Source organism: Microtus oregoni, unplaced genomic scaffold (assembly GCF_018167655.1).
Source record: "Microtus oregoni isolate MIOR12 unplaced genomic scaffold, Mior012 000045F_ref0000178, whole genome shotgun sequence".
Taxonomy (NCBI): domain Eukaryota; kingdom Metazoa; phylum Chordata; class Mammalia; order Rodentia; family Cricetidae; genus Microtus; species Microtus oregoni.
Window position 1 is genome coordinate 6,429,705 of NW_024543219.1, and position 24,515 is coordinate 6,454,219.

Consider the following 24,515-nt stretch of genomic DNA (forward strand, 5'->3'; position numbering starts at 1 on the left):
AATGATAGATTATGCTGGAGAGGGTGTAGAGTAAGGGAAAACACTCATCCATTGCTGGTGGGAATGCAAACTTGTACAGCCACTTTGGAAATCAGTATGGCGGTTTCTCAGAAAACTGGGAATCAACCTTCCTCAGGATCCAGCAACACCACTCTTGGGCATATACTCAAAAGATGCCCAATCATATTACAAAAGCATTTGTTCAACTGTGTTCATGATAACATTATTTGTAATAGCCAGAAAGTAGAAACAATCTAGATGCCCCTTCAGATCCAACTGAAGAATGGATAAAGAAAATATGGCACATTTACACATTAGAGCACTACTCAGCAGTAAAAAACAATGACATCTTGAATTTTGCATGCAAATTAATGGAATTAGGAAACACTATCCTGAGTGAAGTAACTCAGACCCAAAAGAGATGAATATAGTATGTACTCACTCATAAGTAGCTATAAACAAAGGACATTGAGCCTATAGTTTGTGATCCTAGAGAAGCTAAGTAATAAGGTGAACCCAAAGAAAAACATATATAGACAAATCGGGAAATTGGAAACAGACAAGATCACCTGACAAAACTGGGAGTATGGGTGTGGGGGAGAAGGAAGGGTAGAATAGGGGAGAAAAGGAGGGTTGAGGAGGACTTGAGGGAATGGAATAGTCAAGATGGAGGAAGGACATGAGATGAGAGCAAAGAAAAGATATCTTGATCGAGGGAGCCATTATAGGGTTAGCAGAAACCTGGCTCTAGAGAAATTCCTAGGAACCCACAGGGATGACCCCAGCTAAGACCCTAAGCAAGAGAGGAGAGGGGGCCTGATCTTGACTTGCCCTGTAGTCACACTGATGATCATCTTAAATATCACCATAGAACCTTTGTCTAACAGCAGATGGAAACAGAGGCAAAGACCCACATCAGAGCACTGCACTGAGCTCCCAAGGTCCAGTTGAAAAGTGGGAGGAATGAGAATATGAGCAAAGAGGTCAAGACCATGAAGGGTTCATCCACTTAAATAGTCTATCTGAGCTAATGGGAGCTCAGCAACTCCAGTTGGACTGGGAAGGAACAAGCATAGGTCCAAACTAGTTCCTCTGAATGTGATTGACAGTTGCATGGCTGGGGCAGATGAAGGGGCCACTGGCAGTGGCACTGGGATTTATCTCTACTGCTTGTACTGGCTTTATGGGATCCTATTCTCTTTGGATGGATACCTTGGTCAGCCTGGATATAGAAGGGAGGGCCTTGGACCTTACACAAGGCAATGTGCCTTACCCTCTCTTAGGATTAGATGGGAGTGGGGGATGTGTGTGTGGAGGGAATGGGAGGAAGGGAGGAAGTGGGAATTTGGATCCATATTTAAAAAAAAAAATCTAATAAAAAAAAGAAGTGATCTCATTTTTACTTAAAGTAAGTTACTTTGGGTAAGATGGGGCATGGCTGCAGACATGGCTGGGTTGCTGCCCTTTCCTTCTGATACTAAACACTTGAGCCTGAGACCCCAAGGCCAGCCCACATAAAAGGAAAGGGGCTCAGGAAAAAAAGCATTTTTGGCAGTAGTTTTCAGAAAACTCAATCCCCAAAGATCAACTCTCCCCCTTTTGCAGTGAAGATGTACTTGGTGGGTATTCAAACAACAGGGTTCATGATTTCTGAAATATTAGCTCATCACAACTGGGCCCCGTGGACAACTCAGAAGAGCGCTCTCAACTGTTAACAGAGCAAAGACATCACAAACTGCCTGAGAACCTCCTCCCTGATCGTGAGTCAACCAAACGGACAATACCTACTGAGAAAGGTACAGGGAGGTCCCGTCTGTCACCCAGGCAGACACCTGGGGACACTGAAGACCACTGTCCACAGAGGTGAAATTAGTGCCGGGCAGAGCTCCCTCCTGGACATGCTCTTCCGCAGCAAGCCCTCTACTCAGACACCTGAACTGCCACCATCAAATCCATCTTTCCTGGATTCTGATCACCCAATTAAAACTGAAACCGAGGCTGATATAAATCAGACCACTGTGCAGAACTCCCAAGAGCAGGTCGGTCTGATCACGCTCATCTTACAAGGCCCCGATCGTAACGTCTGAAAACCAAGGGCGCTCCAGAAATCAACTAGGCTAACCCTCTCATCTTAGAAATGACAAAACTAGAAATTGACAGCTTGGACATTTTATCCAGAGCTGTGCTGCCCAACCTAGTAGCCAGCATCTACACAGATTCAGTAAAATTAGGGGAAGTTATGGCTGGGCTGAGGACGGAGTTCAGTAGGTAGAGTACTTATGGAGTACACATGACACCATGGGTTTGATACTTAGCATCCATAAAACCAGGCATGGTGACACATGTCTGTAATCCCAGAAGATGGGGGTGGAGGCAGGAGGATCACAAGTTCAAGACCTTCCTTAGCTATATATTGAGTTCCAGGGTAGCCAAGGATTCCGAACAGCCTGTCTAAAAAAAATTTAAAAAAATGAAGGAAATTAAAATTTATTTCCTTGATTAGGGAGTCACTTTTCAGATATCCACCAACCAATATGGATCACATGACTAGTGGTTACTGTTGTGGGTGGTGCAGACCCAGAACAAGGTGCCAGTAGACGGAGTCAAGTCTCCCAGTCTGCATTGCAGTACAGCTCTCCTGTACCACAGTAAAGATGCCTGACTCTGCAGAAACACCTAAGGTTCAGTGTCCATCTCTTCTTATGAACTTCTCTTTAGTTTTTCCCATTCAATAAAGAAAGCAACTTTAGTATTTTAACAAGCATAATTTAATGGGAAATATATCATATATAATATGATTATATATTATAACAATATATATTATAGTATATATATATATAAATATAAATATAAAATCATCCCTCAAAAGTTCTTGAAAATAGAGAGCAACAAACACCCACATTTAGGCTCCAGGAATCTACTCTGCCACTTAGCACCAAGGATTAAAGTCAACTGAAATTTGGCCAAGGCTGTTTCCTCGTGGTATAACAGGGCACACAAGAAAACTATGCACTGATGTCAAAGTGCACATGAAGCCAAACAATGTGGGGGCGTGGTAGCAACAAAACATTTTATAGACGGTCGTTTCGATAACACCGTAGATTTTATTATGAACAATCCCACTTTAAAGTTCCACCTTCAATGCCCAGACAGTGGAAATATGAAAAAAGCAACAGGAGAGAGAGAGAGAGAGAGAGAGAGAGAGAGAGAGAGAACAAAGCCCAAATGGAGTCCACAAAACAGAGACCATCATAAACAACATTAGTGAAAAGAAACTGTGATGAAGGCCAAGCCCCCCACTGTACAGGCAGGAAAACCAAGGCCTGTCACCACCCTTAAGGGCCTCACCCTTCGGGCTGGAGAGATAGCACTGACTTCCAGAAGACCCGGGTTCAATTCCAAGCACCCACACAGCAGTTCACAACTGTCTGTAAATCCACCTTCACACCACCAGTGCACATAAAATAAAGTTAAACACATCATTAAAAAAAATCTTTAAAAATAAATAAAAACGTCCCCACCCTCAGGAACCTGGGTGTGCAGTGCAGGCAGGAACAAGAGTGGACACTTCTAAAGCCATGTGACAAATGCAGAATGTGAGAGGTGTGGACCTGAGAGCCCAGACACCAGGGTGACAACTTCGGGTCCCCAGGGGATGAGGACAGGAACAGAATTCCTAGCATGGATCCCCTGAGCCAGGTACAGCAGTGACTTCGTGTAGCCCACACTCAGGAGGCAAAGGAGTGGATCGTGAGTTCAAGGGTAGCCTTGGCCACAGAGCAAGACTGTCTCACACAAAACTGAAAATAAATTTAAATGAGAAGAACCCATGGGTAACGACACCTGCTGAGTCCAACAACTTCAGTGCCAGCCCCAGGGCCCAGATGGCAGAAGGAGGGGCACAACTCCACGTGGTCCTCTGTCCTCCGACCACGTGTCATGGCTGCAACAGCCACGCCCACGACCACATCTGACTACCTCTGACCGTCTCTCTCTCTACCTAAAAAACAGAAGACTTCAGCCACCAATTCAAAGTCAATCGATGCTTTTAACTATTAGAACTAACTGTAAAGAATTCATCTCACTTTCCACCCCCCGAAGGGCTAAGGAGCTGAGAAAAGGTTACAGGACCCACTCATCAACTAAAAAATCAAAGATTTGTTGCCCACAGCAGTTCATTGTTGGAGGCAATAAAGGGTCTGGAATAAAGGCAACTGACAAGAAAGGGAGACCCCAGGAAGGCAACCCTGGGTGGTGCTAAGGATTCCTAGCTCAACACTGCCCACTGCTGGCCAGAATGCAAAGCACCCGCCAGTCAGCATTTCAGCTCACCTGAGCCTCTGCTGCCCTCCTGTGACTGGGAACGAACTAGCTTTTGCCGTTTCACCAAAATATAACTCAGCATCTCAGCGAAGGAAATGTACATCCACTAGGTGGCAGCAGAGCTTAGAGGGTGACATCTAGGCTGGTAGGTAGCTGCAACACGTGGTCCCACTCCACAGGTGTGTGAAGTGAAGTGAAACATGCCCCCGGGCAATGCTGTTTCAGTGCCCAACAAGGGATGTAGCAAATGAATCAGTCTGGTTCCAAATATTCTCCCAAGTTAATCCAAGTTTATCATTTAAGTTTGGACACATATTGCTAAGTACCAACTGTCACTCGTTCATACTCTGAATGCCTAACAGGTAACAAAGGCCACACCTAACATCAATGACAATCAAAATTGGAAAAACTTCAAGAACATATCTTTTTAAAAATATCCCTGCAATTTATCATTCTTCAAAAATCTTTGGTGCACACCTGTAATCCCAGCAGGAAGGAGGCTGAGGCAGGAGGCTGACAAGCTTGAGATCTGCCTGGGCTACATAGAGAAAGCCTGCCTAGAACAACAAAAATAAAGGGAAAGTTTTAAATCCTGAGTGTTTTTCTTTCACAGTCACTAGTAGAATACACTGCATCGAGCACACTGCACTCTGCACCTTAATAATCTGCAGGACTAAGACGTGACTGCCCAGAACAGCAAGCTGATGATCATGCCAACAGCATACACTGAACCTCCAGGAAATTCTGCAAACGTCACAGCACCACAGAACTCTTCCAACTAGGAGCAGAGCCAGCCCCCTCTAATTCAGTGCTCTTAACTGCTGAGCCATCTCTCCAGCATTTTTCTTAACTGATGATTGATATGGGAGGACCCAGCCCACTACAGTCAATACTACACCACCCCCCCCCCCCCCCAGGCAGATAGTCCTGGGTTGTATAAGGAAACCAGCTGAGCAAGCCAGGGAGAGCAAGCCAGCAAGTAGCATTCCTCCATGGTCTTTGCTTCAGTTCCTACCTCCATGGTCCTGCTTTGCCTTCCCTTGATTATGGGCTGTAATGTGTAAGCCACACAAGCCCTCCCCAGGTTGCTACTGGTCATAGTGTTTACTACAGCAAAGCAAAGCAGGACCCTGTCCGAGAAGTGTGGGAGACAGGTGTGCGGAGGAGCCTCCAAGAATGGCCTGGGAAGTTTCTGAAGGATACTTACCATGCCGGAGACAGATAAGCTGCCCTGTGAGAGGTCTAACCCCTCCGAAACCTGTGTTACTCATGAACATGCCACATTCCTCACAGGCTTTGGACACAATTAAAACATGCTTGCTCCAGAAATGGGCCTTCAGTGTCTCCCAGCACTTCCAAAGACAGGAACGGACTCTCTCCCGAGGCAGCTGCTCCCCCACCCCACCCCCAGCAGTTCTGGTCCATTCACTCCTACATGCTCGTTTACCAAGCATCCTTCTAGATGCTGGGAACATGGCACAGAGCCAGTCAGGAGTCTGGCTCCCATGGAACTTAGTCTGTAGAGACAAACACATGTGCTTCCAGTCATAAGTCAGCAACCAAACAAGAACATTCTGGCAGAGCACACACCGAAGAAAATGGAGCAGGATGAGAAAACTAGAAAACGTCTTTTTAAGATGCTACTAAAGCCCATGTTTGAAGCCAGCCACGTAAAGGACAGAGCAATCAAGACAGTAAAATCAGTCTTGACACATCTTAGGCATAACAAGTCAGAGACACCAGATATCGGTGACCAAGTCTCAGGAAAGAGTCTGCACTTAAAGGGCAGTGTAACAGCACCGCAGGGTCCGAGCACCTGGTGACATAAACGACTCACATTCTTTAAAGCTTAGAACTGCAACGTGAAGAATGGCTTGTAGGACTAGAGATAACTCAGAAGTCATCCGGCCACAAGAGGACACGAGCTCCCCTGAGTAAGCGGAGGAGCTGGCAGCTGACAAGAGAGGGATATGACACCCCAGGGGGAAGCAGAGAGCACAGGCACGGGGCAGGCGGCCGCTGAGATTCAATGGACGATGAAGGGGCTCCTGGCCACGTTCACTCTGCTACTGAAAACCAAAATAAACCGTGAATACAGCTAAAGGAACGCAGAAAAGTGTGAGAGGTCACGAAGCACATTTTGGGAAAGTGAACACACTAGGGACACTGCAGGACCACTGGGCGGGCCGGTAGCCCAGCTGCTCCCATCCTCAGCAGCGCTGCTTCATTTACTGTCTCCAATCTTCAGACCGGAAGTGCAGGGCCGCATCTGTGCTCCTCACAGGTGAACGTGCAGCACCCGAGCAGAGCCTGGCAAACAGCCCTCCATGCTCCTTAAATTAAGACACGGGCCACAACACGCACAGTGCTAAGCAAGGATGAGGGGGTGGAAGCACCCGCCCTCGACTTCCAGAAGGCAGACAAGCACAACACACGCAGCCTGATGGGAAAGTCCCATCTCTCTTCTTCCTTAACTCCACCCCATCCCCGACAGACACAGAATGAAGCAAGGACACAGAGCCCTGGCTCAGCTGGAAGGGTCAGCAAAGGTTCTCCACAGGGGGAAGCATCGAACTGAGAGGGAAAGAGTGCCAAGTGAAGGCACAGGAGCCTGACATCAGAGCTCATGGGACATAAGTAACTTCCTGATACTGGAGCTGCGATGAAGAGGAAGGAATCAACGAGGCCGGCTCCCAAAAGAGCTTATGTGTCATGAAAAACAAACAAACAAACCAAAAACTCGACTTTGGGTACCACAGCCAAATGTGGTTAAGCAACACAATCAGGCTGGCGAGTCAAATCAAGCTAAACGAGATACCAGAGGCTGCGCAGTCAGGACACAGCCAGAGGTACCGAGAATAAAAAGTAGTGATGGATAGGACATTTAGAGGCAGGACAATCAGCCATGAGGTTGGCAAATTTCCATCTCCTGGATAGCAGCTCAGAGGAGTCAACAAATCTAACAGACACTCCCTCAAGTAGCCAGACCCCAGTCCACATAAGCCAATGACTCCTTTAAGACAGAAAATACTCTGGATTAGTCTCCTTGTTTCTCAAACTCAAATTCCTTTGGGATTTCTTAACTGGGAGCACTAAAACTTTGTTTAATAAATGTCTTAAATTTATTGTTTGTGTGTGTACCTGCATGTGCATATTAAGTGTACGGATGTGGTATGTGTACGTAGTGTATGTATGTGTGTGTAGATGCACATGCCTGTGTGTGCATACTTTCAAAGGCCAGAGACCACTGAGTGTCCAGCTCTCTCTCTCACCCTTTGAGATAGGGTCTCTTCTCACTGAACCTGAGCTGGCAGTCAACACTCAGCAATCACCAGCATTGCATTTCAGATATCCTGCATATCAGATATTTACACTATGATTTATAACAGCATCAAAATTACAGTTATGAAGTAGCAACCGAATAATTTTATGGATGGGAGTTATCACAACATGAGGAACTGTATTAAAGGGTCGCAGCACTAGGAAGGTTGAGAACCACTGCCCTAGAGCCCAACAGGGAGTGAAACCCAGTTTACCTGTTTTAGATTCTGACCACCAGAATCATACAGTCATTAATCCATACTGTTTTAAGCAATTAAGTTGGTGGTAATTTGTTTAGCTTCAAAAGAAAATTGTAACTCCCAAACAAAATGAAGGTTAGAGGCTCTGATATCAACTGTGAAGAGGGATGAAGAGAGTGTGTGTGTCTCTGAGCAAAATGACCTGCACTGAGAAAAGTGAAACAGGGAGAGTCGTTCATGGATATTTGAGAAAATAACCTATACTTCACAAGACAAATCAACGTCAGTGAATGGAGCAGTAAAGTGGATTTGGATACAGGGAGGCCTCATAGATGTGCCTTAGGGTTGTTGAGTCTAAAGACTTCCTATGCTTCAAAAGACACTCAGGGGTTGGGGTCGGTGAATCAAAGCAGAGATATCCAATCCACAGGCTGCAGGTCACGTGGGACCCAGATTAGATGATTGCGGCCCAGTACAAAATCTTAAAATAGAATCAGATATTTTTGTGGTTTTCTTTCATTTCTTTGATAATTTTATTGCATGTTTCTCTGTTGAGAACTTTGTAAATGACACTATCTTGTCACAATGTTAGAAAAATTAAACATATATATGTTCTCACAACCCTTAGGCCACAGTTTAGACACCACTAGATTTAACATTTGGTCCCAACTATGCTTCCTCATCAAGTGTAGCCCAGAGAAGCCAAAATATTGGACACTCCTGGTCTAGAGTTTATGTTTAATGATAGTACTGGATAGTGTTCAGTGGGTCTACTTTGTTTGACTTCAGTGTCTGAGTATAACCTTGCCGAGTTGTACCTGAGGTCTAAGTTCATCTGATCAAAATAACTGCAGAAGCAGGGAATTCTTGGAGAAGCATCCCGGGTGAGAGGACAACTGTAAGCTATGGCTGAGGGGGTAAATTCTTTAAGAGGCATCCTGGTGCAGAGGCCCTCAGAATCCTGGAGGGTTAGAAGACACAAAATAGGACAGTTTTATTAATCTGGACCCCCAAATGGGTTAAGGAACTCACTTAATGATACATGTTTTAGTAAGAAGATACCATAGCCTAGCCTTCTTCAAGATGTCAGAATCACAGTCTTAGGATATAGAACTTATATCTTCAAGGTTCAAGATGGTTGTTAATCAACTCAAATTTCACTTGATTGTAAGGAAGGAGGACAAAGGAAGAGAAGTAAGCTGTTTGTATCTCAAGGAGACCTTCCAGAAGATTCATATACCACGTGTGTGCATTTTTTCAGAGACTGGAACACATAAGGCCACATATAGCTGCAACAGAGGCTTGGAACTGGCATCCTTATGAAGCTTGGAGTTTCTGTTTTTCAGGCAGATGGTGTGCTAGCTTTTCATCCTTTGACAAGCACCTGAGAAAACTAACACGAAGAGAGGAAAGAATGATGCTTGACTAAGAGTTTCGGGACTTTCAGTGGATGGCCGGCATGCCCCAGTGCTGTGGGCCTGTGGCTAGGCAGAATGTGAAGACAGCAACAGCATGTGGTAGAGCAAAGCAGCTCACCTCATGACAGAAAGGAAGTATGTCCAGAGAGCCACACCCTAGTTGCTCTCCCGTTTCCTATTCTAGCCCACACATACCCTCAGCCTATGGGACAGCATGGCCCACATTCAAGGAGAGTCCCCTTTATTTGGTCACCTCGAGAGAACACTCTCATAGACATACCTAGAAGTTTAATTTGCTAGTCTAGGCACGTCTCAATCCACGTAAGCTGATGATGACCAGTCACCACAAATAAGGAAGGCATTGTGATACAGACTCCTGAGAGAAGAAAGGAGTGTACATTGATACAGGACTCTGCCATAGACAGTAAGGGAAACAATTCAACAGCTGATACTTCTGCTTTCTTGACAGTGTGAGCAGTTGTAACATGAGGGCCGGCTTGTTGGGGTTTCTGTACCACCTGCCAGCAAGGTCCCAAAGAAAATCACACAGATATCCATAAGATTATAAACTGATTGGCACATTAGCTCAGGCTTCATACTAGCTTGTATAACTTATATAGCCCATTATTCTTATCTATGTTAGCCACATGGCTCAGTACCTTTTTCAGTGGAGCAGGTCACATCTTGCTTCTTCCATGGTCTGGGCAGGAGGAGTCAGGACTTGATCATACTTCTAAATTTTATTTAGGTCCCCATAAGATTATCAGCGCCCCCAACCAGTCAGAAGTAGCCTGGAATACTATGCCCACATTCCCAAAAAATGGACTATGGATATTTTCCTTTGTTTAAAAAAAAGGGGGGGATAGTATGGGAGAATTGTCTATATTCTGTCAATTATGTTTTAAATAAACGCTGATTGGCCAGGCAGGAAGTATAGGCAGGTCAACCAGACAGGAAGTAGAGGCAGGGTGAGGAGAACAGGAGAATTCTGGGAAGAAGGAAGCCCATTCCTGCCATTCCTGCCCAGATCACCAAAGAAGCAGGATGTGACCTGCCCTGCTGAAAGAGGTACTGAGCCATGTGGCTAACATAGATAAGAATAATGGGTTAATATAATTGATAAGAGCTAATAAGAAGCCTGAGCAAGTGGGCCAGTCAGTTTTATAACTTATAGAGATCTCTGTGTGATTTTCTCTGGGACTAAACAGCTGGGGGACCGGGCAGGACAGAAACCCCAACAAGCCCTCTCCTAATGTTACAAGCAGTGAAGCAAAAATAAATGAATAAAATAAAAGCTGTTCTTATATTTTACCCAAACGACCCAGTGAAGACACTTCTCATACTCAAAGCCTCTCCTCAGAACTTCCAATGGAATATGTCACATTGAGCACAATCTTTGCTATGATTGCTTTCTCCCAAAACTCCACTAAGATGATATGCAACAAAACTTAAAAGCAGATGGGAATGAGTTTCTTCCTGAAAATCAGGGGATGAAGTGAAGGAAAGACAACACACTGAACATCGAGTCCCTTCCTACTGCTCTCCTTTTGTTTTCTCAAGAAGGTGGTAGCTAAAGTTGTCACCTCTTGCCCCCACTTACTTGTATCCTCACACGAAGCAGGTAACTGAACATCTTCGAAAGATGATTAATCTGTGAAAATTTATTTACCTCGAAAACAATTTATCTATTAGTGGTTGAAATAAAAAGGTGATAGTAGTATATAAAGCAAAGCTCTATTTGATGAGAAATTAGAGCTTAATTAGAATAGATTTCTCAGATTTAGTGTAGTGTTATTTTCCTCATATCAGCAAGAGATGAATCATCAGGGGACTTTACACTGCCTGGTATCAAGAGCACAGTGAGTGGGATTCTGAAGCAAAGGGCAAAGTCCTCATTTTGCCTCTGGTGGTTCTTTGAGTTTACACCCGCTCTGACTGTGGAAAACAGAATTATACCACCTCTTAAATATTTGCTTTCTAAGGGCAGGAGGTCTCCAGGATGGGTAAGCTCTGAAATACAATAATTATCATGACATAATTCTAAACTTTGTATAGTATAGAAAATTCTATTTGTTAGAGTTAATTTTTTTGTTTGCTTAAGTTATAAACTTTATTCATCATGGGAAATTAAATTTTCTCTCCTGTTTTAATTAAACTGATAATTATGATACATGTTATCACTGAATTTTCCAGTATTTTCCATATAACCTTCCTACATATTTTCTCCTTATAGTTGTGTGAACGAAATATGGAGCTTATAGAGTATTCATTTCTAAAATTTGATGTGAAAAACCATTCTTGTGTAGACTCAAGAGGGATTTGTAAACCCCAAAACATGGTGTTCCACCAAGCCACTGTACAGAAGTCCCAGCTGATGGAGGAAGTGAGCTCAGACTCCACAGCTCTCCTCTCGGGAGCAGACGCCTGAGAGAGACGCCATGCCCCGCTCCCGGGTAGACACACGCCATGAAGCTCCAACCCAGGATGGACTAGGCTAGAATCTTCCCGGTAAGACCGGTTCTCACAGATTATTAGAGATGGGTTGATCGGGATAACAGAATTAGCCAGTAAGGGCTAGAGCTAAAGGGCCAAGCAGTGTTTAAAAGAATACAGTGTCTGTGTAATTATTTCGGGGCATAAGCTAGCCGGGCAGGCAGCCAGGGTGCTGGGGACGCAGCCTCGCTGCTTCTTATTACTACACCCAGCCAATAGATAATCCATGACCATGCACTTGGGAGTTTAACCCTCTCCTTGTTTTTAGTGTCTCACTATGAAATACAGAAACATGGGACATACAAAAAACTGAGAAAGTCTTCCAGTATTTAAAAGAGAAAACCAAGCACAAAAAATTTTCCTAGAAAAAGCCTAGAGAATACAGCAGGAGAATATTTTGGATTAGAAAGATCATACCTAAGATATTATGTAAAGGAGAGGCTATTCAAAAACAGCAAGAAAGATGATGCCACCAACTCTAAATTGAGAGGTGGCCAAAAAGGCAAAGATACAGACAATAGGAGAGAAAAAAAATATACAAATCAATCCAAGATATCATGCGAGTAGTCACTGACATGAACAGGCACAGAAAAAGTGAAGAGATCGAAAGTATAAGAGAAGAAATATAAGACAGTAGAGTGCCATGGTATAAGATTTCAACTGTAGTAGAGTTCATTGAGCATCAAGCAACGTGACTGAAAAGATCACACCAGGGATGTCATCATGAAATTTTAGACCACTAAAGACAAGGCTAGTGTTTATTGCAACAGCTCCTGACTTCTTGTCATTTGCACTGGAATTTAGACAAAAGAGTTCCAATGACTTCAATGGGCCAAGAGGATGCCCAAGATGTCAAGAATGAACATATAACAAAACAGATTGCAATACCATTTTTAAAAAGTTTACCTGCCCTGTACCTTTCTGGTGGGAGCTGGTGAAAGGTGTGTCTCAATGACAGAGCAAGAGAAGGTACAGGGTGCAGCAGAGAGCATACAACCAGCAGCATTAGGAATGCAGTTGTCAGAATAGTTCAGAAGACACCTGCAACCAGGACTGAAAGGACTGGGATAAGGGCTGCAGGGAAGAAAGGAGAGAATGGTCAAGATCTGTTGAAAGGTTTGCTGATGAACTAACAGATGAGTATATGGGAAACAAAGAAACGGGAAATTAGACAATTAACAGCAGGAAACATGGTGTTATACAAGATGGAACTATAACCATAGAACCATACATAGTCAAACAAAAATATTGTTCAATTAATCATAAAACATCAGTATGTTATGTACTTCATACTTAAGCCAACTAATATTTATTATAGATGGGGTACTCTACAGGAAAAAAATTAAAGATTATGCTTAGTATCAAAGAGATTGGAGGAGGATTACGTATGAAAAGTGTAGAAACACACTAGGAGAATAAGTTAAAAAATAATCCCTAAGTTATACACACAGAACACTTCATAGATATATTATCAGAGACAAGGCAAAAGATAAAAAAAATCTGTGTGGTATATCTAATGAATAGTATTGTGTTGTAAAATAATGTAAGATCGTATATGTGGAAATATGTTAGGATACACACCAACGTTTTTGATGCATCCTTGATTAAAATCAGAATCAGCATCCAAGAGGAAGCCATACTGTCTCAAACGGGACTTACAGAGGAATGTTGGGGTGTTGTTGGTTTAAGCTTTGTGAACTGAAAGGGTTGTACTGCCATTCAGCCATTATCTAGATGGGTAAGGAAGATCTTGAGTAAATATTTACAGTGTCATTTGCCACACAATGTTAAGTCGAATCCATTACTCTGCATCTTGCCATTCTCCTGCATCTAAGCCATTCAAGTCTGTATGAAGGTGAGCAAAGCAATTCCTCTGATGTGTGAGACTGTTATTAATACTTTCACAACTACTCAAGCATGGATATCTGACAATAGCTTTTGGAATGAGTGCTATAGGGAAGTGGGTTTGTTCATAGAAAGCTGTGAACTATGTTTGCCACCCAAAGCTGTTCTTGTCGTGGATGTATTTTGCCTAGGTAACTAATTGACTCTGATCTCACTGACCTGGCATTTTCAAATAAAGTGAAAAGATGATTTTAATATGTACTCACAATAAAACTTAACTCTACCTCCTCTTTCCTATGAACTACACCAGGTAGCAAAATGTGCATTAGCTTTCAAGTAGCAGGTGCTACCACTGTGTGTAAACTTTCTATTAGCTATTTAAGCTTGTCTATAAAGACTTAAGATGTAAAATGGTGTGCTCGCTTCGGCAGCACATATACTAAAATTGGAACGATACAGAGAAGATTAGCATGGCCCCTGCGCAAGGATGACACGCAAATTCGATTCATTTAAATATTCAAGAAGCATACAGAACACCAAACAGACTGGATCAAAGAAAAACATCTCCTCGCCATATAATAATCAAAACACAAAATATACAGGTTAAAGAAAGAATATTAAGAGCTGCAAAAGAAAAAGGGCAAGTAACTTATAAAGGTAAACCGATCAGACTTACACCTGACTTCTCGATGGAAACTATGAAAGCCAGAAGGTCCTGGATAGAGGTTCTGCAGAAGCTAAGAGACCATGGATGCAAACCCAAACTACTATACCCAGCCAAGCTATCGTTCACTATCAACGGAGAAAACAAGACATTCCAGGATAAGAACAAATTTAAACAATACGTAGCCACAAATCCAGCCCTACAGAAAGTAATAGAAGGAAAATCGCAACCCAAGGAATCCAACACTGCCAACACTGCCTACAATAACCCAGGCATCTAATGACCCTTCACGAGCACATCTCAAAGAAAGGAGACACACAATCTCTACTACCAAAAGCAATAAGAATAACCGGAGTAAACAACCACTGGTCATTAATATCACTTAATATTAATGGGCTCAATTCACCTATAAAAAGGCACAGGCTAAAAGATTGGATACGAAAACAGGATCCAACATTCTGCTGTTTGCAAGAAACACATCTCAACCACAAAGACAGGCACCTACTCAGAGTAAAGGGTTGGGAAAAGGTGTTTCAAGCAAATGGTCCTAAGAAAAAAGCAGGTGTGGCCATACTAATTTCTAACAAAACTGACTTCAAACTAAAATCAATCAAAAGAGACCGAGACGGTCACTTTATACTCATAACAGGAACAATTCATCAGGAGGACGTCTCAATCCTGAATATATACGCCCCCAATATAAAAGCACCTACTTATGTAAAAGAAATATTACTAGAACTCAAGGCAGACATCAAACCACACACACTAGTAGTAGGAGACTTCAACACACCTCTCTCTCCAAGGGACAGGTCAATCAGACAGAAACCTAATAGAGAATTAAGAGAATTATTGGAGGTAATGAAGCAAATGGACTTAACAGACATCTATAGAACATTCCACCCAAATAGGAAAGAATATACCTTCTTCTCTGCAGCTCATGGAACCTTCTCAAAAATTGACCACATACTCGGAAACAAAGGAAACCTCCACAGATACAAAAAAATATCAGTGTCCACCTGTGTCTTATCAGATCACCACGGATTAAAGTTAGAAGGCAACAACCACGCTGCCCCCAAAAAACCGACAAACTCATGGAAACTGAACAGTCAACTACTGAACCACACCTGGGTCAAGGAAGAAATCAAGAAAGAAATTAAAGTCTTCCTTGAATTTAATGAAAATAAAGGGACAACATACTCAAACCTATGGGACACAATGAAAGCAGTGCTAAGAGGAAAGTTCATAGCACTAAGTGCCCACTTAAAGAAAACGGAGAATGCATACATTGGGGACTTAAAAACACACCTGAAAGCTCTAGAAAAAAAAGAAGCAGACGCGCCCAGGAGAAGTAGAAGACTGGAAATAATAAAACTGAGGGCTGAAATCAACAAAATAGAAACACAGAAAACAGTCCAAAGAATCAATGAAACAAAAAGCTGGTTCTTGGAGAAAATCAACAAGACCGACAAACCCCTATCCAAACTAATTAAACGACAGAGAGAGAACACGCAAATAAATAAGATCAGAAATGAAAAGGGGGACATAACCACAGACACAGAGGAAATTCAGAGAATCATTAGATCTTACTACAAAAGCCTGTATGCCACAAAACTGGAAAATACAAAAGAAATGGACATTTTTTTAAATAAGTATCATATACCAAAGCTAAACCAAGACCAGGTGAATGATCTAAATAGACCGGTTTCTCGCGAAGAATTAGAAATGGTTATCAAAAATCTCCCTTCGAAAAAAAGCCCAGGACCAGATGGTTTCAATGCAGAATTCTACCAGAACTTCCAAGAAGAATTAATACCTATACTCCTTAAGGTATTTCACAATATAGAATCAGAAGAGTCATTGCCAAATTCCTTTTATGAAGCTACAGTTACCCTGATACCAAAACCACAAAAAGACCCAACCAAGAAAGAGAATTACAGACCGATCTCACTCATGAACATCGACGCAAAAATCTTCAATAAAATACTGGCAAACCGAATCCAAGAACACATAAGAAAAATTATCCATTATGATCAAGTAGGCTTCATCCCAGAGATGCAGGGCTGGTTCAACATACGCAAATCTATCAATGTAATCCACCATATAAATAAACTGAAAGAAAAAAACCATATGATCATTTCACTAGATGCGGAAAAAGCATTCGACAAAATTCAACACCCCTTTATGATAAAGGTCTTGGAGAGAATAGGGATACAAGGGTCCTACCTAAATATAATAAAAGCTATTTACAGCAAGCCAACAGCTAACATTAAATTAAACGGAGAAAAACTCAAAGCCATCCCACTAAAATCAGGAACACGACAAGGATGTCCACTCTCTCCATACCTCTTCAATATAGTGCTTGAAATTCTAGCAATAGCAATAAGACAACATAAGGAGATCAAGGGGATTCGTATTGGAAAGGAAGAAGTTAAGCTTTCGTTACTTGCAGATGATATGATAGTGTACATAAGCGACCCCAAAAATTCTACCAAAGAACTCCTACAGCTGATAAACAGCTTTAGTAACGTGGCAGGATACAAGATCAACTCCAAAAAATCAGTTGCCTTCCTATACACCAAGGATAAGGAAGCAGAGAGGGAAATCAGAGAAGCATCACCTTTCACGATAGCCACAAATAGCATAAAATACCTTGGGGTAACCCTGACCAAGGAAGTGAAAGATCTACTTGACAAGAACTATAAGTCTTTGAAGAAAGAAATTGAAGAAGACACCAGAAAATGGAAAGACCTCCCTTGCTCTTGGATTGGGAGGACCAACATAGTAAAAATGGCAATTCTACCAAAAGCAATCTATAGATTCAATGCAATCCCCATCAAAATCCCATCAAAACTCTTCACAGATCTGGAGAAGACAATAATCAACTTTATATGGAAAAACAAAAAACCCAGGATAGCCAAAACAATCTTATACAATAAAGGTTTGTCTGGAGGCATTACCATCCCTGACTTCAAACTCTATTACAGAGCTACAGTATTGAAAACAGCTTGGTATTGGCATAAAAACAGAGAAGTCGACCAATGGAATCGAATAGAAGACCCTGACATTAACCCACAAACCTATGAACACCTGATCTTCGATAAAGGAGCTAAAAGTATACAATGGAAAAAAGAGAGCATCTTCAACAAATGGTGCTGGCAAAACTGGATGTCAATCTGTAGAAGAATGAAAATTGATCCATATCTATCACCATGCACAAAACTCAAATCCAAATGGATTAAAGACCTCAATATCAGTCTGAACACACTGAACCTGATAGAAGAGAAAGTGGGAAGTACTCTACAGCACATGGGCACAGGAGACCACTTCCTATGTATAACCCCAGCAGCACAGACACTAAGGGCATCATTGAATAAATGGGACTTCCTGAGGCTGAGAAGCTTCTGTAAAGCAAAGGACACTGTCACTAAGACAAAAAGACAACCCACTGACTGGGAGAAGATCTTCACCAACCCTGCAACTGACAAAGGTTTGATCTCCAAAATATATAAAGAACTCAAGAAACTAGACCGTAAAAGGCTAATCAACCCAATTATAAAATGGGGCACTGATCTGAACAGAGAATTCTCAACAGAAGAACTTCAAATGGCCAAAAGACACTTAAGGTCATGCTCAACTTCCTTAGCGATCAGGGAAATGCAAATCAAGACAACTTTAAGATACCACCTTACACCTGTCAGAATGGCTAAAATAAAAAACACCAATGATAGCCTTTGCTGGAGAGGTTGTGGAGAAAGGGGTACACTCACCCATTGCTGGTGGGAATGCAAACTTGTGCAACCACTCTGGAAAGCAGTGTTTCGGTTTCTCAGGAAATTCGGGATCAACCTACCCCTGGATCCAGCAATACCACTCTTGGGAATATACCCAAGAGAGGCCCTATCATACAACAAAAGTATATGCTCAACTATGTTCATGGCAGCATTGTTTGTAATAGCCAGAACCTGGAAACAACCTAGATGCCCTTCAACGGAAGAATGGATGAAGAAAGTATGGAATATATACATATTAGAGTATTACTCAGCAGTAAAAAACAAGGACTTCTTGAATTTTGCATACAAATGGATGGAAATAGAAAACACTATCCTGAGTGAGGTAAGCCAGACCCAAAAAGAGGAACATGGGATGTACTCACTCATATTTGGTTTCTAGCCATAAATAAAGGACATTGAGCCTATAATTCATGTTCCTAGAGAAGCTAAATAAGGTGAATCCAAAGACAAACACATAGGCATCCTCAGGAATATTAACCTTCATCAGGCGATGAAAGGAGACAGAGACAGAGACCCACACGGGAGCACCGGACAGAAATATCAAGGTCCAAATCAGGAGCAGAAGGAGACGGAGCACGAGCAAGGAACTCAGGACCACGAGGGGTGCACCCACACACTAAGACAATGGGGATGTTCTATTGGGATCTCACCAAGGCCAGCTGGCCTAGGTCTGAAAAAGCATGGGATAAATCCGGACTAGCTGAACATAGCGGACAATGAGGAATACTGAGAATTCAAGAACAATTGCAGTGGGTTTTTGATCCTACTGCACGTACTGGCTTTGTGGGAGCCTAGGCAGTTTGAATGCTCACCTTACGAGACCTGGATAGAGGTGGGCAGTCCTTGGGCTTCCCACAGGTCAGGGAACCCTGATTGCTCTTCGAGCAGATGAGGGGGGGGGGACTTGATCGGGGGAGGGGAAGGGAAATGGGAAGCGGTTGTGGGGACGAGGCAGAAATCCTTAATAAATAAATAAATTAAAAAAAAAGATGTAAAATGGTACACTAGTTTACTATGGTAAATTGCCTGACTTGAATTCTGTCTAAAATATTTTATAATACTGTTAATGAAAATCCAGAAAGCATGACTTATGTAGTGGTTTTCAATTTATGGGCCACATACGTGGGCTGTGAAAGGACATTTTCATAGGGGTCATATATCATATATCCTGCATAACAGTTATTTATATTACAATTTATAACAATAAAAATTATACTTATGAAATAGCAAGTAATAATTTTATGGTTAGGGGGTCACCATGACATGAGGAACTGTCTTAAAGGGGTGCAGTGTTAGGAAGGTTGAGAACCACTGACTTAAGAAGAGAAGGGTTTATGCTGCTGAGCACTTCCCGTGACCTCAATATGTGGATGCTCAAGACCATTGACTTGGTTGGGACACCACAATAGCAATATAAGATGAGTGGAAACAGTTCTCCTCATGGCTGACAAAAAGCGGAGACACAAAGATGGGAAGGGGCCAGGCAGGACAAGATAATCCCCAGTACCTCCCTCCCCAGAGAGCTACTTCCTCCACTTAGACTCTTCTTTAGAGCGTCTCAGAAACCTCCCCACAGGGCTGGCTCACATTTTGAACATCTGTCCTCCAGCTCTTGGTGCAACCTCAGGAGGTTGGGGACTCTACAGAGGGGCTTCCTTGGGAGAAGCAGATCACTATAGCTGTGCCTCTGGGCAGTAAAGCCTGGCCTAGGTCCTTGAGCCTGTGGGCAGCTTCCTGGCATGCTGCCATGGAAACAATTTCAGCTTCCCACCTCTGGACCCTGCTGAGATGGACTGAGTTCTAATAAACCCTTCCATTCGCAATTGTTTCTGTCAGGTATCAAGGTGAAGCCATACAAAACAAGGAACTTAGGTAGAAATTGACCTCACCACACTGAAATCTCCAGGCTCAGACTGCTTCACAGGAAAAGTCTAGATTCTCCTAGCTCTAGAGAAGAAATAATGCCCTTTTCAAATAAGACAGTCTGCTATGTGGCTCTCACTGGCCTAGGACTCACTATGTACACCAGGCAGGACTCAACATTGCAGTAATCCTCTTGTCTATGCCTCCTATGTGCTGGGTTACATGCTGGAATCATTGTGTTCACCTCAGCAATGGCTTTTCAATGAAAGCTGTTCCCAAACATAATGAAAACAGAGCCTCAACTCTCTGCTTTGTGTTTTCCAAGTGGAGGTTTCTCTGTGTGGCCTGGCTGTCCTAGAACTCACTAGGTAGACCAGGTTGGCATACAACTCAAAAATCTGCCTGCCTCTACCTTCTAAGTGCTGGGATTAAGGGGGTATGCCACCATGTCTGGCTCTGCACCAACTCTTTTTGAGGGTATGTTAGACTTGTTTACAAAATTAAGAAAAGCGAATAGTTATAGGCCTACTTTCACTTATTTACATAGATATTAATATTATAAGTAAATCCAACCGTATATTAAGATATAGTGGAACAAGTTTCAGGCTCCCAAGAAAACAATATTAGGAGTTATAAAATTTATCAATGTGTCTTATCATCTGGATGAAATAAAATAGAAAAATCACATGATTATGCCAATAGATACAAATAAAACATTTGATAACAAAGTTCTAGGGAAACTCAGAGCAGATGAGAGCTTCCTGCACCTGGTGAAGTCTGTATGGCAAATGTTAATAGCAATCACATTCTCTGAGTACACTGAATACATTGTTTTCGTAGATTATGAAAATGTGTTAGCACATAACAGAGGTTCTACTACAGGAATAATGCAATTAATAAGGCACTCAATTGACTGATCATGCATCAAACGAAATATGTATGAATTAGAAAGGAACACAGAAACAAAACACTGTTTTTGTTTGTTTGTTTTTAGAGAAGGGGAGGGTTTATTTCAGCTTACAGGTTACAGTCCATCATTAAGGGAAGACAGGACTGAAACAAAAGCATGGGCTTGAAGCAGAAACCAGGGTGGAATGCTCTTTGATGGCTTGCTTATCTCATATAAGGTCGAGTGTTCTAGATCTCCTCCTCTCTGCATATTGTCTAGCTGTGGATCCCTGTCTTTGTTCCCATTGGCTGCAGGAGGAAGCTGCTCTAATGATGGCCAAGAAAGGCATTGTCTGTGAGTATAGCAGAATGTTGTTGGGAATCGTTTTATTTCTGTTCCTTAAGCAGAACAGTAGCATTTGTTTTTCCCTATGGACCATGGCCTATCTAAGCTCAGGTCTTGGCCAGCCAAGCAATGCTCAGTGTGCTCCGTTTCAGGGAGTGGACCTTTGATCAAGTCAGATACTGGTTGGTTACTCCCACAAGCTTTGTCCCACTATTAAACCATCATATCTTGGATGCAGGTCACCATTCTACATTGGAGGTTTTGTAGCTGGGTTGGTGTTTACCTTTCTCCTTTGATAGTGAGCAGACTAACTTCCAATGCCATGAAATCTAGATCATAAGTGATGAGGGCTCTAGGGAGACATCAGCTTGAATTCTCCAAGTTCAATGGTTTGTGTTAGTGCCGTTTTCAGGAATTGCACCTTCCTGTTAGTTTATGGGGAGAAATGAATATCCTTGCAACACCTTGGATTGTTTGGGGTCCTATTGGACTGCTCTGACCCACAACTCGACTAAATGGAACACAATGCCAAGACTGCAAGCTTCATTTAGTGACAAGAGACATCCAGCTAGGCTTATGTCTCCCTTCTTTTGTGGATTCTCTCCCTTCCATCCCCTCCCCTCTCCTCCCCTTTCTTTCCTCCCCTTCTTCCCCTCCCCTCCCTTCCCCACCCCTTCCTCTTTCTTCTTTTTTCGTTCTTTCTTTTCTTCTTTCTTTTGCTATTTCATCTAGATTCCCTTCATATATGTATATATTTTTGAGTGGTTCTACTCTATTCGGGTTCCATAAGATCCCTCAATTGACTCTTAATTTTAGCTCTCCCTCCCCTATATTTCTTCACTTGTGCCCTCTTCTTGCTTGAATAACTGTTCCAGACTCCATCCCTCATCCGTCCATAAAAATGTACAATCTATTCTATTCCCCCTCCTTATGGAGATCAGTCCCTCCACCCCAGACCCTTACTCTAAGTCTCGTCTGTGGTTATACAAGTTGTAGCTTACTTATCTCCGATTCAACACTTAACATCTTTAACATCTATATATAAGTGAAAACATACCATATTTGTATTTCTGTGTCTGGGTTATCTCACTCCGTATGACTTTTTCTAGCTCTATCCATTTACCTGCTGATTTCATGATTTCCTTTTTAAATGCTGAGCCCATGGTGTAAATGTACCATATTTTCGTTAAACATTCATAAATTGAGGAGTACCTAGAATATCTTCAATGTCTGATTATTCTAAATAGAGCAGCAATGAACATGGTTGAGCAGGCAAGTGTGTCTCTGTGGTAAGTGAAGGATCCTTTGGATATATGCCAAGAGTGGTACAACTGGGTCTTGATTGATTCCTAGCTTCCTAAGGAACAGGCACAACTATTTCCATAGTGGCTGTACAAGTTTGCATTCCCATAGCAATGGATGAGTGTTTCTCTTACTCTACAGTCTCACCAACACATGCTATCATTTGTTTCATTAATCTCATCTATTCTGACTCGTGTTACATGAAATCTTAAAATGGTTTTGATTTGCATTGTCCTGATGACTAAGAGTTTTCCAGACACTAGCATTTCCTCTATTGAAAACTTTGTTTAGAACTGTTTCCTCATTTTTAGTTGTGGTATTTATTTTCTGGATATCCAGTTTTTTGTTTTGTCTTTTAGTTCTTTATATATTTTGGATAGGTAGTTGATAAAAAAATTTTTTTTTCCGGTTTGTAGGCTACCATTTGAAATATAACACTATTATGAGCAGAATAGATAATGTTTTATGGGTTAATACAAAAGTTGATAGACACATTGTTCTTAACAGAATTTATTAAAGATATTTAAAAAGATCCCTATATAAAATACATTCTTTACATCAATAATTTAATAAATATATTTCATTATATTTTTGCTTACTCTTTGAAAATTTTATAGAATGCATTTTGAATATACTCAGTCTTCAATTCTTCCCATTTTAAACCCCAAGTCTGTCCCATATCTGTGAAACTCAACTTTGGTTCTTCTTCATTAAATTACTTTTTAATAACCCCAGGGGAAGACTCATAAAGAAAACAAACTCTCCCTCTGCCAGAAGGCATGATTTGTCAAAAGCTCATCTGTTAGAGGAGAAGGGGCTCATGCACACATCCCAGCCCATGCTTGAATATTGACTGGCGTGATCCCGTCCAAGTGACCAAAGCTGTTCTGAGTCATGAGTGCAGCGGTCCTATCATGGTCAGAGTGCTGCTTGCTGCTCTGCTCAGCTACCTTTCCTCTAAGACCCAGGATCCCTTGCCTAGGGCTGACACTACACACAGAGGACGGAGCCCTACCCCATCAATTAGCTCCATGGAAATGCCACCAAAGCATCCCTGCAAGGCAGTCTGATAGGTCAAATCCTCAAATACTTGTCAAGTAGGCAGCCAATATGAGCCATCACAGCAAGTCATAAAGGGGAAAAGTAAACCAGCCCACTGCAAAGAAAAATAACCTTCCATGAATATAAATATAATTCTATGTCCAGAGTGAATTTCAATTGTAGGAAGAATAATTTCAAAGTCACAAAATGAAGCTATATTTAAAATACTGAGTGACAATAAGCATAAGCCACAAAGGAAAAGTTAGTAAATTTTACTTCTTGAAGCCCCTTCTGGAGGATGCAGGGTAGACATGACCATCTTTCCAGTGCTTTGGTGGAGGACTTCCCATCAGAAGCCCTACCCCTTACTACAGAGGATAGGTCCGAAATACAAGCCTGAGTGATCAACTGCATGCCAAAGCTTATGTTGTAAAGAAATGGAGGAGTGTGTTGTACTTGGTGGTTTGGGGAAGGCTGGATCCCATTTTGAAAGATAGAGATGTTGAAACCTTCTAAAGAAGCACCAGGCACATCATGTAAAGTTGGTGTCCTTGGTGGCACAAACTGCAGTGTCCACACTCATCATGCTAGTGTCAGTGGTGAGGTCTAGAATATGATTTAGCTCTGGAGTATGATGTGTTTCCTGTTGTTGCTGCCTCCAAATCCTGCCCCTTTGACTGCCATGGAGACTTCAAATCTTAATAAACCATTTTTGCTTTGAAAGCAACTAGAGGCTTCTACTGTTGTTCACAATGAAGACACCACAGGAGTCTTCCCTGGGTCCTCCTATTTTATCTAGAAGCCCTTTCCTTTCACAGGATCCATGGAGTAGGTAACACATGGTCTGGAGTTCTAGTCCAAATTCACATGGCTCTTTTTGACACCCCCCATACTTACAGGTACAGTGTTTTTGCTTTCTTCCCTTTTCTTTAAAGAGTACCCATTTTCTGACCCTTTGTACCCTTTCCCACCAGTTTCTACCAAGCATAAAATAGTTATCTGAATCTCAAATCTTCAATT

The 24,515-nt window shown here is 42.2% G+C and overlaps 1 long non-coding RNA gene and 1 other non-coding gene across 2 annotated transcripts in view; one reads left to right on the forward strand and one right to left on the reverse strand.

Moving 5' to 3' along the window:
* LOC121435045 overlaps positions 1-24,515 on the reverse strand; it is an 86,812-nt gene that overhangs the window by 819 nt on the left and 61,478 nt on the right. The gene's annotated exons all lie outside the window — the stretch shown is intronic.
* Positions 14,016-14,118, forward strand: LOC121435163. Its single transcript, XR_005972551.1, has one exon. It is a non-coding gene; the product is annotated as a U6 spliceosomal RNA (small nuclear RNA).